We start from the raw sequence: 10,547 nt of genomic DNA on the forward strand, positions 1-10,547 counted from the left end.
AGTGGTGATCTTCTTAAAATAGTAATGGCATGTTGTAAAAATGGAGTTGTGTGTGGGTAATTTCCATGTAGATGTCTGAAGGATTGATTACAGAACCCAAAACAAGGGGGAAAACAAAGACAGCCTTTCGCCTTGACTTGCGGCATCTGAAGAAACAAAGAATAAGTACATTTTTCTTTATCGACGGGTTTATGTTTACCTACTGTTGGACTGTGCTTACCTCAATTTTATCTCTCTCTAATCAAATCAGAGCAAAAGACAGGTTGCAATAACAACGCGGGCGAAAAAGGGGGCGCCAAACTCTAATTCCTGAACCAGAAGGGGATACTTGGAAAAAAAAAAAAAAAACTTGGTGGGCTCTTTTGTGTATGGGAAAAGTTGACAACAGTCAAGGCACAAAATGCAAGATCCACCAACTTGATGGAACGTATTGCATGAAATCAGCGGTGGGTAATAATTGTCAGTATTCAGGCAATTGAATTTTTGCAAATTGTCTGTAATGTTGTCCAGTTTCATGGCACGGTGAAGCAACTGGTTAAAGCGTTGGCCTCACAGTACTGAGGAACGGGGTTCAAAGCCCGGCCCCGCCTGTGTAGGGTTTGCATGTTCTCCCAGCACCTGCATGGGTTTTCTCCGGGCAATCTGGTTTCCTCCAACATCCCAAAAACATGCAACATTAATTGGACATTCTAAATTGCCTCGAAGTGTGATTGTGAGTGCAATTGTTGTCTGTCTCTATGTTCCTTGTGATTGGCTGGCAACCAGTTCAGAGTGTACCCTGCCTCCTGCCCGATGACAGCTGGGATGGGGTCTGGCGCTACTGTGACCCCTGTGAGGATAAGCAGCTCAGAAAATGGATGGATTTGGTCCAGCTCGTTTATGTGATTTTATATTGATTTTAAATGGATAAAATCAAGAAAAAGGTTTTCTCTCATACAAAGGTACACAAATATGGCAACCGAAGGAAAACCTCTTCACTGGAGTTTAAAAACTACTACAGGTATCTTTTATCAGGAGCTTTAATTGAAAGCATTTATAAATGCTCACTAAACTTTGGGCAAAGCTTGTGTTCTTTAATTAGAAATAGAACGTGCTTCTCAGGGTCAGAAAGATTAGTTATTTAAGTGAAAATTAGTGATGGTGACATTATTTCGAATTATTGACTGAGGGGACAGGCTTTATATTGCATGTATCATCCATGTTTCCATTCTCTAGTCCCTGGACAGCTATTTTTCATTCAGCACTGTGATTTGGCACCGGGTGTCGTCATCTCACCAACCATTGTCCGTTGTACAAACCCGATTCAAGTGAAGTTAGGATGTTGTGTTAAATACAAATAAAACCAGAATACAATTATTCGCTACTCATATTCAACCTATATTTAATTGAATATACCACAAAGACAAGATATGTAATGATCAGACTAATAAATGTTATTGTTTTTAGCAAATAATCATTGATTTGAAATTGTATGGCTGTAATATGTTCCAAAAAAAGCTGGGACAGGGTCATGTTTACCACTGTCTTATATTACTTGTTCTTTTAACAACATTCTATAAACCTTTGGGAATTGAGGACACCAATTGTTGAAGCTTTGTAGATGGTATTATTTCCCATTGTTGCTTGATATATAGCTTCAGCTGTTCAACAGTCCGGCGTCTCTGTTGTCGCATTTTATGCTTCACAATGCGCCACACATTTTCAATGAAAAACAGGTCTTGACTACAGGCAGGCCAGTCTATTACCTGCAAAATCATAATGTTGCAACACGTGCAGAATATAGTTTGGCATTGTCTTGCTGAAATAAGTAGGGGCGTTCATGAAAAATACGTTGCTTGGATGGCAGCACGTGTTTCCCCAAAACCTTAATGTGTCTTTCAGCAGTAAGACCGGCTTCACAGATGCGTAAGTTACCCATGCTATGGGGTAAGGTCTTCCTCCATGTCCCACTCCCCCTTGCCACCATCCACTAACATGCGAAACGCCTCTCCTCCACCCATGAAAAATATTTGTGAATCTGGCTGATATCTGCTGGGTCTTTTCCAGAATAACTCAGAGCCTTATGAAGAGCAGGCATTTTTTTCCCCCAGTAATAAAAAGGAGTAGAAAGTTTGTCAGATATATGGCACAAAAAAAAAAAGAACTACAAACTTAGTGTGGATAAAATGTTTAATCTATCAAAAAGTTGTCTCCAACTAATTCTGCAAGACTCGCTCGTTTTAATATTAGCTCACTGCATAATAAATTGATGAATGAAATCATTACAAGCTATGATCTGGACTTTTTGTTTTTAAATGAAACATGGTTAACTGAAAGTAGCTTTAACAGCATTTTAAATGAAGTGACACCAGCTAATTTAAATTTTATGAACAAATGTCAAAATGGGAAAAAGGCAGCGGTATTGCTGTTATTTTTAAGTCATTATTTCATCCATCCATTTTCTTAGCCGGTTATCCTCACGAGGGTCGCGGGGATTGGTGGACCCTATCCCAGCTGTCAACAGGCAGGAGGCAGGGTATACCCTGAACATGTTGCCGGCCAATCGCAGGGCACATAGGGCACACACAAAAAGCCGCGCTCACAATCACACCTAGGGGCAATTTAGAGTGTCCAATTAATGTTGCATGTTTTTGGGATGTGGGACGAAACCGGAGGGCCCGGAGAAAACCCATGCAGGCATAGGGAGAACATGCAAACTCCACACAGGCGGGGCCGGGATTGAACCCAGGACCTCAGAACTGTCAGGCCAACGGTTTCCAGCTGAGGCACCGTGCCACACATCATTATTTCACTGTAAAGTAATTATACTGTATGATTTAAGCTTTTTAATATCCACATTTTTTTTTAGTTCGAGGTGACCCGAAATGCTATTGTTTCAATAATTTATAGACCTCCGAGATACAATAGAACACTTCTGAATATTTATTTTTCAGAACTGCTGTCAGGTATTTGTATTGACTACAACTATTTTTTCATAACTTTAACATTCATGTTGACAATAACATGGATAAAACATCCAAAGAACTTTCTGACACAAATTTGACCTCTCTCAACATATTAAGAGTCCCACTCACACTCAAGGTCACATCTTAGAATTTGTCATTTCTAAGTATGTTGAAATTCTATGAATTGACATTAAGGAAATTACTATTTTTGACATTTTTTAAAAGTTATTTAAATGACAAAGTCTTCCAAAAGTTATTAAAAGCTTTATGTCCATTAAGAAAAGGTACATAAATGAGAATACTTCCACTAAGTTTATGAAGACTTTGGCTATGCTAAAAACTGTGAATGTTGACACAATTGATAAATGAATTGATGAAATTTCTCTTCGAAAATCTCAAATTCCATGAATGCTGTTGCTCCTATTAAAACTAAAACCATCCTGAGGCTACCTAGAACACCATGGAGGAGCACAATGATGGACAAGAGGTCTAAGTCAAAGTGTAGGAAAGCAGTATGCAAGAAGAGAAAAATTAAATACCAAATTGACAATGACCTCTACTGTGTCTTTGTCACTTTAACCAAGTGTTAGTCAGGCTAAGCACACTGACACAACTGGTTAGGGGTTCTGTGTCACAGGTCTGAGGACGAGTGTTCAAATGCTGGCCCCACCTGTGTGGAGTTAGCATGTTCTCCCCATGCCTGTGTGGCTTTTCTCCGAGCACTTCAGTTTCCTCCCACATCCCATAAAGATGCTTTAAGTGGAGACTCTAAATTGCCCTTAGATCTGACTGAGTGCAAATGGTCGCTTGTTTATATGTGCCCTGTGATTGGCTGGCAGGCAATCCAGGGCGTACCTCGCCTCCTGCCTGAAGATAGCTGGGACAGGCTCCAGTGCTCCCGCAACACTTGTGAGAATAAGTGGCTCAGATAATGGATGGATGGATGGATAGTCAGAGCTAGACACCAACACATTTCTGAAATCATCAGTAAGAACTTCAACGATATTCGCACTCTGTTAGCTGTGGTTGACAAGCTCACAACCCCCGAATCAGATAGCTCCAGAACTTGCAACAGCTGATAAATGTTAGCTTTTATTTTAGTGGGAAAAAAATACAACCCATCATTAAATTTCAGCACAAATCAGCAAAATGATTAACTGATAGAATTTGATACAGTTGACAAAAAAACTGTAGAGAAAATGGTTCAGCAGCTGAAACCATCAACATGCTGACATTTTCAAAACTGTTGTGAAGTTACTGCTAGCTGATTTGCAGCAAATAAGCAATTGTTCGCTCCAGTCTGGCGCGTTTCTTAAAGCTCTTAAATTAGCTGCTGTTGAGCCTCTTCTTAAAAAAAAAACAGCAATGGATGTTAGCAAGCTAGAGAAACAGATCGAATCTCCCTTTCATAGCCTTGATTGTTGAAAAGTTACTCAAAGTCCCGCTGCCAACGCCTCACTGGCGTGATCCAAAAAAGATTTGGAGACCTCCAGAAAGATTTTAGGAGTGCTATGTATGGGAAATTAGGATCTATTTTATTTCATTATTGTGCATTGATAGCAATTCTACAACCGGTAACAAGCGCATGCGCACAAGTGTGGAATGGTTCGAACAAACTCCTGAGTAAAATGGAGCCTCGGGCTCATGAAACGGCAGCATCTGTGTCTGTGCTTATTGTGGCACATCAAAGGTTGAATGTGTGTGTGAGTGTGTTCAATCACAACGGAGTAACAACATACGCAACACATGGGTTAAGCACCCCCTTACCTCGCTGACTTAGTTGTACTGTATAGTCCATTCTGAAACCTACACTTTCAAAATGCAGGTCTTTTGGCAACTCCAAGAGCCAGAAAGAAGTTTGCAGGCTTTCGACCAATTTCTATTCAGGCTACAGTACACTGGGAAGCCCTACCTGCAGATATTAGAACTGCTACCTTGTAAATCCCGACTTAAGACAAGTTAAAGTACATGTAGGCCTGTTTTACTCCCACTTGTCCATTCTTGTGCCCCCCATCCGAGGTGACATTAACTCAATCTGAGGATGTTTCTGTTCTGCTCTGCATTGACCAAGTGGAACAAGATCTGAGGCAGCCCTTTACCTTGAAAATTCTGCTTCCACCAACTGGGCCATGTCCTAAGGCAGAACTACTGAAGCAAAGCAAAGCAAAGCAAATTTATTTGTATTGCGCATTTTATACACGAGGTAACTCAATCTGCTTTACATGATAAAAGGCATTTGAAAACAAAAAGATAAAACATTTAAAACAAGATAAAAACAATAAAAATGGCAAAATATGAAAAAACACAATTAAAACCGCATACAGTGCAAGTAATATGATCAAAAAGTGGATATATTCTAAAAAGATTATGAGGGACTGAGCCAAAGGCGTTTACTAGGTCCAGGAAAACCACATGAAGATCTCTTTCCTCTTTTTTGGCGACTTGGATCTGATGCTGGATGGCGCTAGTGTCTTCTATGCATCTGGAGAAGCCACATATTCCTGCTTTCTGGATTGACCTGTCAATCAGGTTGTTACCTCGCAGTATTCTGCTAGCCTATGAGCAACTACGCTGAAAATGTTTTCCCTTTGACATTTAGGAATGCTGACCAGTTGGAACTGCCCAATCTCTGAAGAGTCCTTCTACTTTGGGATAAGAATTCCTCCAGCTCTACGGCAGGCAGTTGGTATCTCCTTCTTCTGGCATACAACCCTCATCAGCCCCCAGACGAATCACAGGACATCTGGTGTGTTTTTCTAGAGCCTGTATGGAATTCCATTGGGACCAGGAGCTGAGGCAGCCCTTGCTCTACGCAGAATATGAATTACCTCACCCCACCTGGGTGGACTGATGTCCAGCTCGTGCTCTGGTGGATCGACTGGTGGCATATCCGGTGGGAGCACAACTTCTTCATGACAGCGTTCATCCGTGCGGGAATTTTTCAAGTGTTCTTCTAACATGGCTTTCGTCACAAAGAGACTTCCGCTTTCCTCCTTTGCAAAGATACTCTTTTCGAATCTGAAGGGATCTTTATAGAAGCATGATCCTGCATGCTCTTTCCTCTTACTTTTTTTTTGAAGGTTTTCAGCTCTCCTCAGTGCTACCAGCCTATCCTGGATTACTTCCTGCAACAGGTTTATGCCCTCCTTCTCCTCTTCTGTGGCCTTCCTCCACAACATCTTTAGCTGCATCCTCTCCTTGATCAGGCAATCTATTGCTTTCTGCCTTCTGGACTTTTGGGGAATAGCTGGGGTAGTCTGTTTGCCTTTCACCACTCAAAATTGTTCCACTCCATATGTATAAATGAAATCGTGTTGGGGTCTGAAATTTTCATTGTAGGTGCCTGGCCACTGTGAGGAGATAATCTAAAAAGAAAAATCCAGAAATCACAGTATATGATTTTCAAATGATTTATTTGTGGGATACAGCTGCAATTAAGTATTTGAACACCTTTCTATGAGCTAGATTTCTGACAAAGACCTGTTAGTACACCTTTAAAAGTCCACCTTCAGTCCATGTATTATCCTGAACCAGATGCACCTTTTTGAGGTCATTAGCTGCATAAAGACACCTGTACATGTCATGATCCTGGATTCCAGCCAGGGCTGGGCATGGCCGTCTAATCGGAAGGGTCACACCTGCGCCTCATGACCTCCGATTAGACCCAGTACATATAGGACCCGGGGGACGACAGAGACTCTGCTAGATCGTTGCCTCTCATGCCTCGTTCCCGCACTACCGTACTCCTGACGTCTACCTCCCGTGTACCGACCAACGCCTGTCTCCCGACCTACCCCGTAAGCCTGCCGTTACTGATCTTGCTGCTTATTTGGACTGACTCCCTGGTAACCGACATTGGAACGAATAAAGGCTTATTCCGCACTGCTTACCTCTCATCTGAGTCGTGCATTTGGGTCCACCCCCGAGTCTCGTCCTTGACAGAACGATCTAGTCAAGAACATGGACCCAGCCGACTCTGAAGCCATTCGCCGTGCACTGCAAGTGCAGGGCAAACGCCTGGGTGAGCAAGAGGCTGCTCTCCAGGGTATGACTCACCAGATCCAGGAGCTCTGCACCCAGCTGCAACCGTGGCTAGCCTCCCAAGCTAGCGCGGCCGCTCCTGTGCCTCCCCGTGCCACCATCACTCCGCTCTCTCGACCAGAGCGGTTCTCAGGCGACTCCGGTAACGTCAAGCCCTTCCTGGCGCAGTGCGATCTCCACTTTGAGCTGCAAGCTTCCGCTTTTCCCACGGACCGCTCCCGGATCGCCTTCGTCATTTCCCACATGACAGGGAGGGCGGAGGCATGGGCCACCGCCGAGTGGAGCCGTAACTCGGAGACCTGCCGCTCATGGGCGAGCTTCGTCTGCGCGCTCACCCAGGTGTTCCAGTATGCGGCTCCGGAACGCCAGGCGGCGTCGTCACTCATGACAATTCGCCAGGGGCGTCGCCGCGTGTCCGACTACGCCATCGAGTTCCGGATTCGGGCTGCCGAGAGCCGCTGGAATGAGGAAGCCCTCCATGACGCGTTTTACGAGGGACTGTCCCCACAGATCTGTGGTCACCTCGTGGCCATGGATCTTCCACCTTCGCTTAACTCCCTCATCGCATTGGCCCTCAAGGTGGACCAGCGCCTCACCGTGCAGAGTCAGATGGAGGGCCTGAGGGAGGAGGAGAGGGAGAGTCGCAGTCCGGTTGTTTCCGCTTCCCGGCCACCCGTGTTGTCAGCTTCACCGGAAGCCATGCAAGTGGAGGGGCTTGGCAGCTCAGCGGAGGAGCGCTTACGTCGGCGACGAGAGGGACGCTGTTTTTACTGCGGGCGTTTGGGACACTTGATCACCCGTTGCCCGACTCGACCAGGGCATTCTGACATCAGGATCGCTACTCCGGTGAGTGTGCGGTACACCGCGACGGGGTCAGGGAGGTCCCTTCTTCACCTCACCTTGGGAACGGACTCCCGTTCATGTTCTGTGACGGCTTTCATAGATTCTGGGTCGGAAGCAAACCTGATAAATCCCCGCGTGGTCGAGGAGCTGGGGGCGGCAACCTTTCCCACGCAACGTTTTCGTCATGCCTATGCCGCCAACGGCAAGTTCCTTTGTCGGGTTACACATCGCACTCAGACGCTACGTATGAGCTTTCCGGACGCTCACTCGGAGCGTATTAGCTTTCATGTCTTCGACGCACGTAGTAGCGACATCATCTTGGGCAGCCCGTGGCTCAAAGAACATAATCCGCACATAGATTGGACCACGGGTCAGATCAAGACTTGGGGAGAGGACTGTCTCAGTCGCTGTGTCGCTGTCCGGAGAGACAGGGGTATTCAAGTTGCGCCGGTTCGCCTAACAGAACCTAGTACCGCCCTGGACCTGACCGCAGTGCCCTCCTGCTACCATGACCTACGGGAGGTCTTCTCTGAATCTAAAGCAAAGTCTCTGCCGCCACATCGGTCATACGACTGCGCGATTGAACTCCTGCCAGGCACCTCTCCTCCCAGAGGGAAACTGTTCTCTTTAACCGGACCAGAGCATCAAGCCATGAGGGACTACATCGAGGACTCGCTGGCAGCCGGACTCATTCGCCCCTCATCCTCACCAGCCGGTGCGGGGGTTTTTTTTGTCAAGAAGAAGGACTCCACGCTGCGACCCTGCATCGACTACCGAGGCCTGAACGACATCACAGTCAAGAACAGGTACCCTTTGCCGCTTATCTCTACAGCATTCGAACTCCTCCAGGGAGCCCGGATCTTCACCAAGCTCGACTTGCGCAGCGCTTACCATCTGGTGCGGATTCGGGAAGGGGATGAGTGGAAGACGGCGTTCAACACCCCCACAGGGCACTATGAGTATCTGGTGATGCCCTTCGGACTGACAAACGCTCCGGCCGTCTTTCAGAACTTCATTAACGACGTGCTTCGGGAGTTCCTGAACAGATCTGTCTTTGTTTATCTGGATGATATTCTCATCTTTTCAGCAGACCTAACCTCTCACATTCAACAAGTCAGAGAGGTGCTCCGGCGTCTGCAGCAGCACCAATTATACGTGAATATGGAGAAGTGTGAGTTCCATCGGGCATCTGTGTCCTTCCTGGGCTTCGTCCTGGCTGAGGGAGAGATACGGATGGATCCCGGGAAGGTCGACGCGGTGCTGCGGTGGCCTACCCCCACCAACAGGAGGGACGTACAGAGGTTTCTGGGATTTGCCAATTTCTATAGGAAATTCATAAGGAACTTCAGTTCCGTGGCCGCTCCTCTGCATTCGCTCACCTCGCCACATACACTCTTCGTCTGGTCCGGGACCTGCCAGGAGGCCTTCAGCAGGCTCAAGGCAAGTTTCACTACTGCGTCCGTTCTCATTATTCCGGACCCAGATAACCAGTTTGTGGTGGAGGTGGATGCATCGAATTCAGGAATCGGAGCAGTCTTGTCGCAGAGGAGTCCCAGGGATGGAAGGATCCACCCGTGCGCGTTCCTGTCTAGAAAGTTGACCCCGGCAGAGAGGAACTACGACGTGGGAGATAGGGAACTGCTGGCGGTCAAGAGCGCGTTGGAGGAGTGGCGGCACTGGCTGGAGGGCTCGCAAGTACCATTCGTTGTCTTCACGGACCATAAGAACCTTGAATACCTGAAGTCTGCGAAGAGGTTGAACGCCCGTCAGGCCAGGTGGGCCCTATTTTTCACCCGCTTCCACTTTAAGGTGTGTTTCCGCCCAGGCTCCAAAAACGGCAAGCCGGATGCACTCTCGCGGATCCACGAGGGAGGGCGCACGGATTCAGACGCCGCTACTATCCTGCCAGCGGGGTGCTTCGTGTCCAGTTTCACCTGGGCGATCGAGTCGCGGGTGAAGGAGGCCCTGGGAGAGACACCGCTACCCGCGGATTGTCCGTCGGGCCGCCTTTTCGTCATCCCATCTCTGCGGGGAGACGTCATCAACTGGGCCCATACCAACAAGACGGTCTGCCACCCGGGTATGGCGAAGACACATTCAGTGGTCGAACAAAGGTTCTGGTGGCCTAACCTCAGCAAGGACGTAAGGGAGTTCGTCAACGCCTGCCCGGTGTGTGCTGCCAATAAGACTTCCTGCCTACGGCCTGTTGGTGAGTTGCAACCCCTGTCCATCCCCTTTCGTCCGTGGTCACACATCGCGCTGGACTGCGTCACCGGCCTGCCGCCTTCTCAAGGGAACACAGTGGTGCTGTCCATAGTGGACCGTTTTTCCAAGATGGTCCACTTCGTGCCGCTTCCGAAGATCCCGTCGGCCAAGCAGACAGCCCAGTTGGTATTAGACGAGGTCGTCCGTTACCACGGCCTACCCCAGGACATCGTTTCGGACAGGGGTCCGCAATTCAGCGCCCGTTTCTGGAAGGAGTTCTGCAACCTCATCGGCGCTTCAGCAACTCAGACATCGGGTCATCACCCAGAGTCTAATGGCCAGACTGAGAGGATTAACCAGGAATTAGAGACCGGTCTTCGATGTCTGGCATCCAGGGACCAGAGCACGTGGAGCCAGCACATCAAGTGGGTGGAGTATGCCCACAATTCTCTACCCTCCGCTTCAACAGGTATGGCTCCACTCCATGTCGTGCATGGGTATCCTCCGTCCCTG

The sequence above is a fragment of the Syngnathoides biaculeatus genome, chromosome 9, assembly GCF_019802595.1.
Source record: "Syngnathoides biaculeatus isolate LvHL_M chromosome 9, ASM1980259v1, whole genome shotgun sequence".
Classification (NCBI taxonomy): domain Eukaryota; kingdom Metazoa; phylum Chordata; class Actinopteri; order Syngnathiformes; family Syngnathidae; genus Syngnathoides; species Syngnathoides biaculeatus.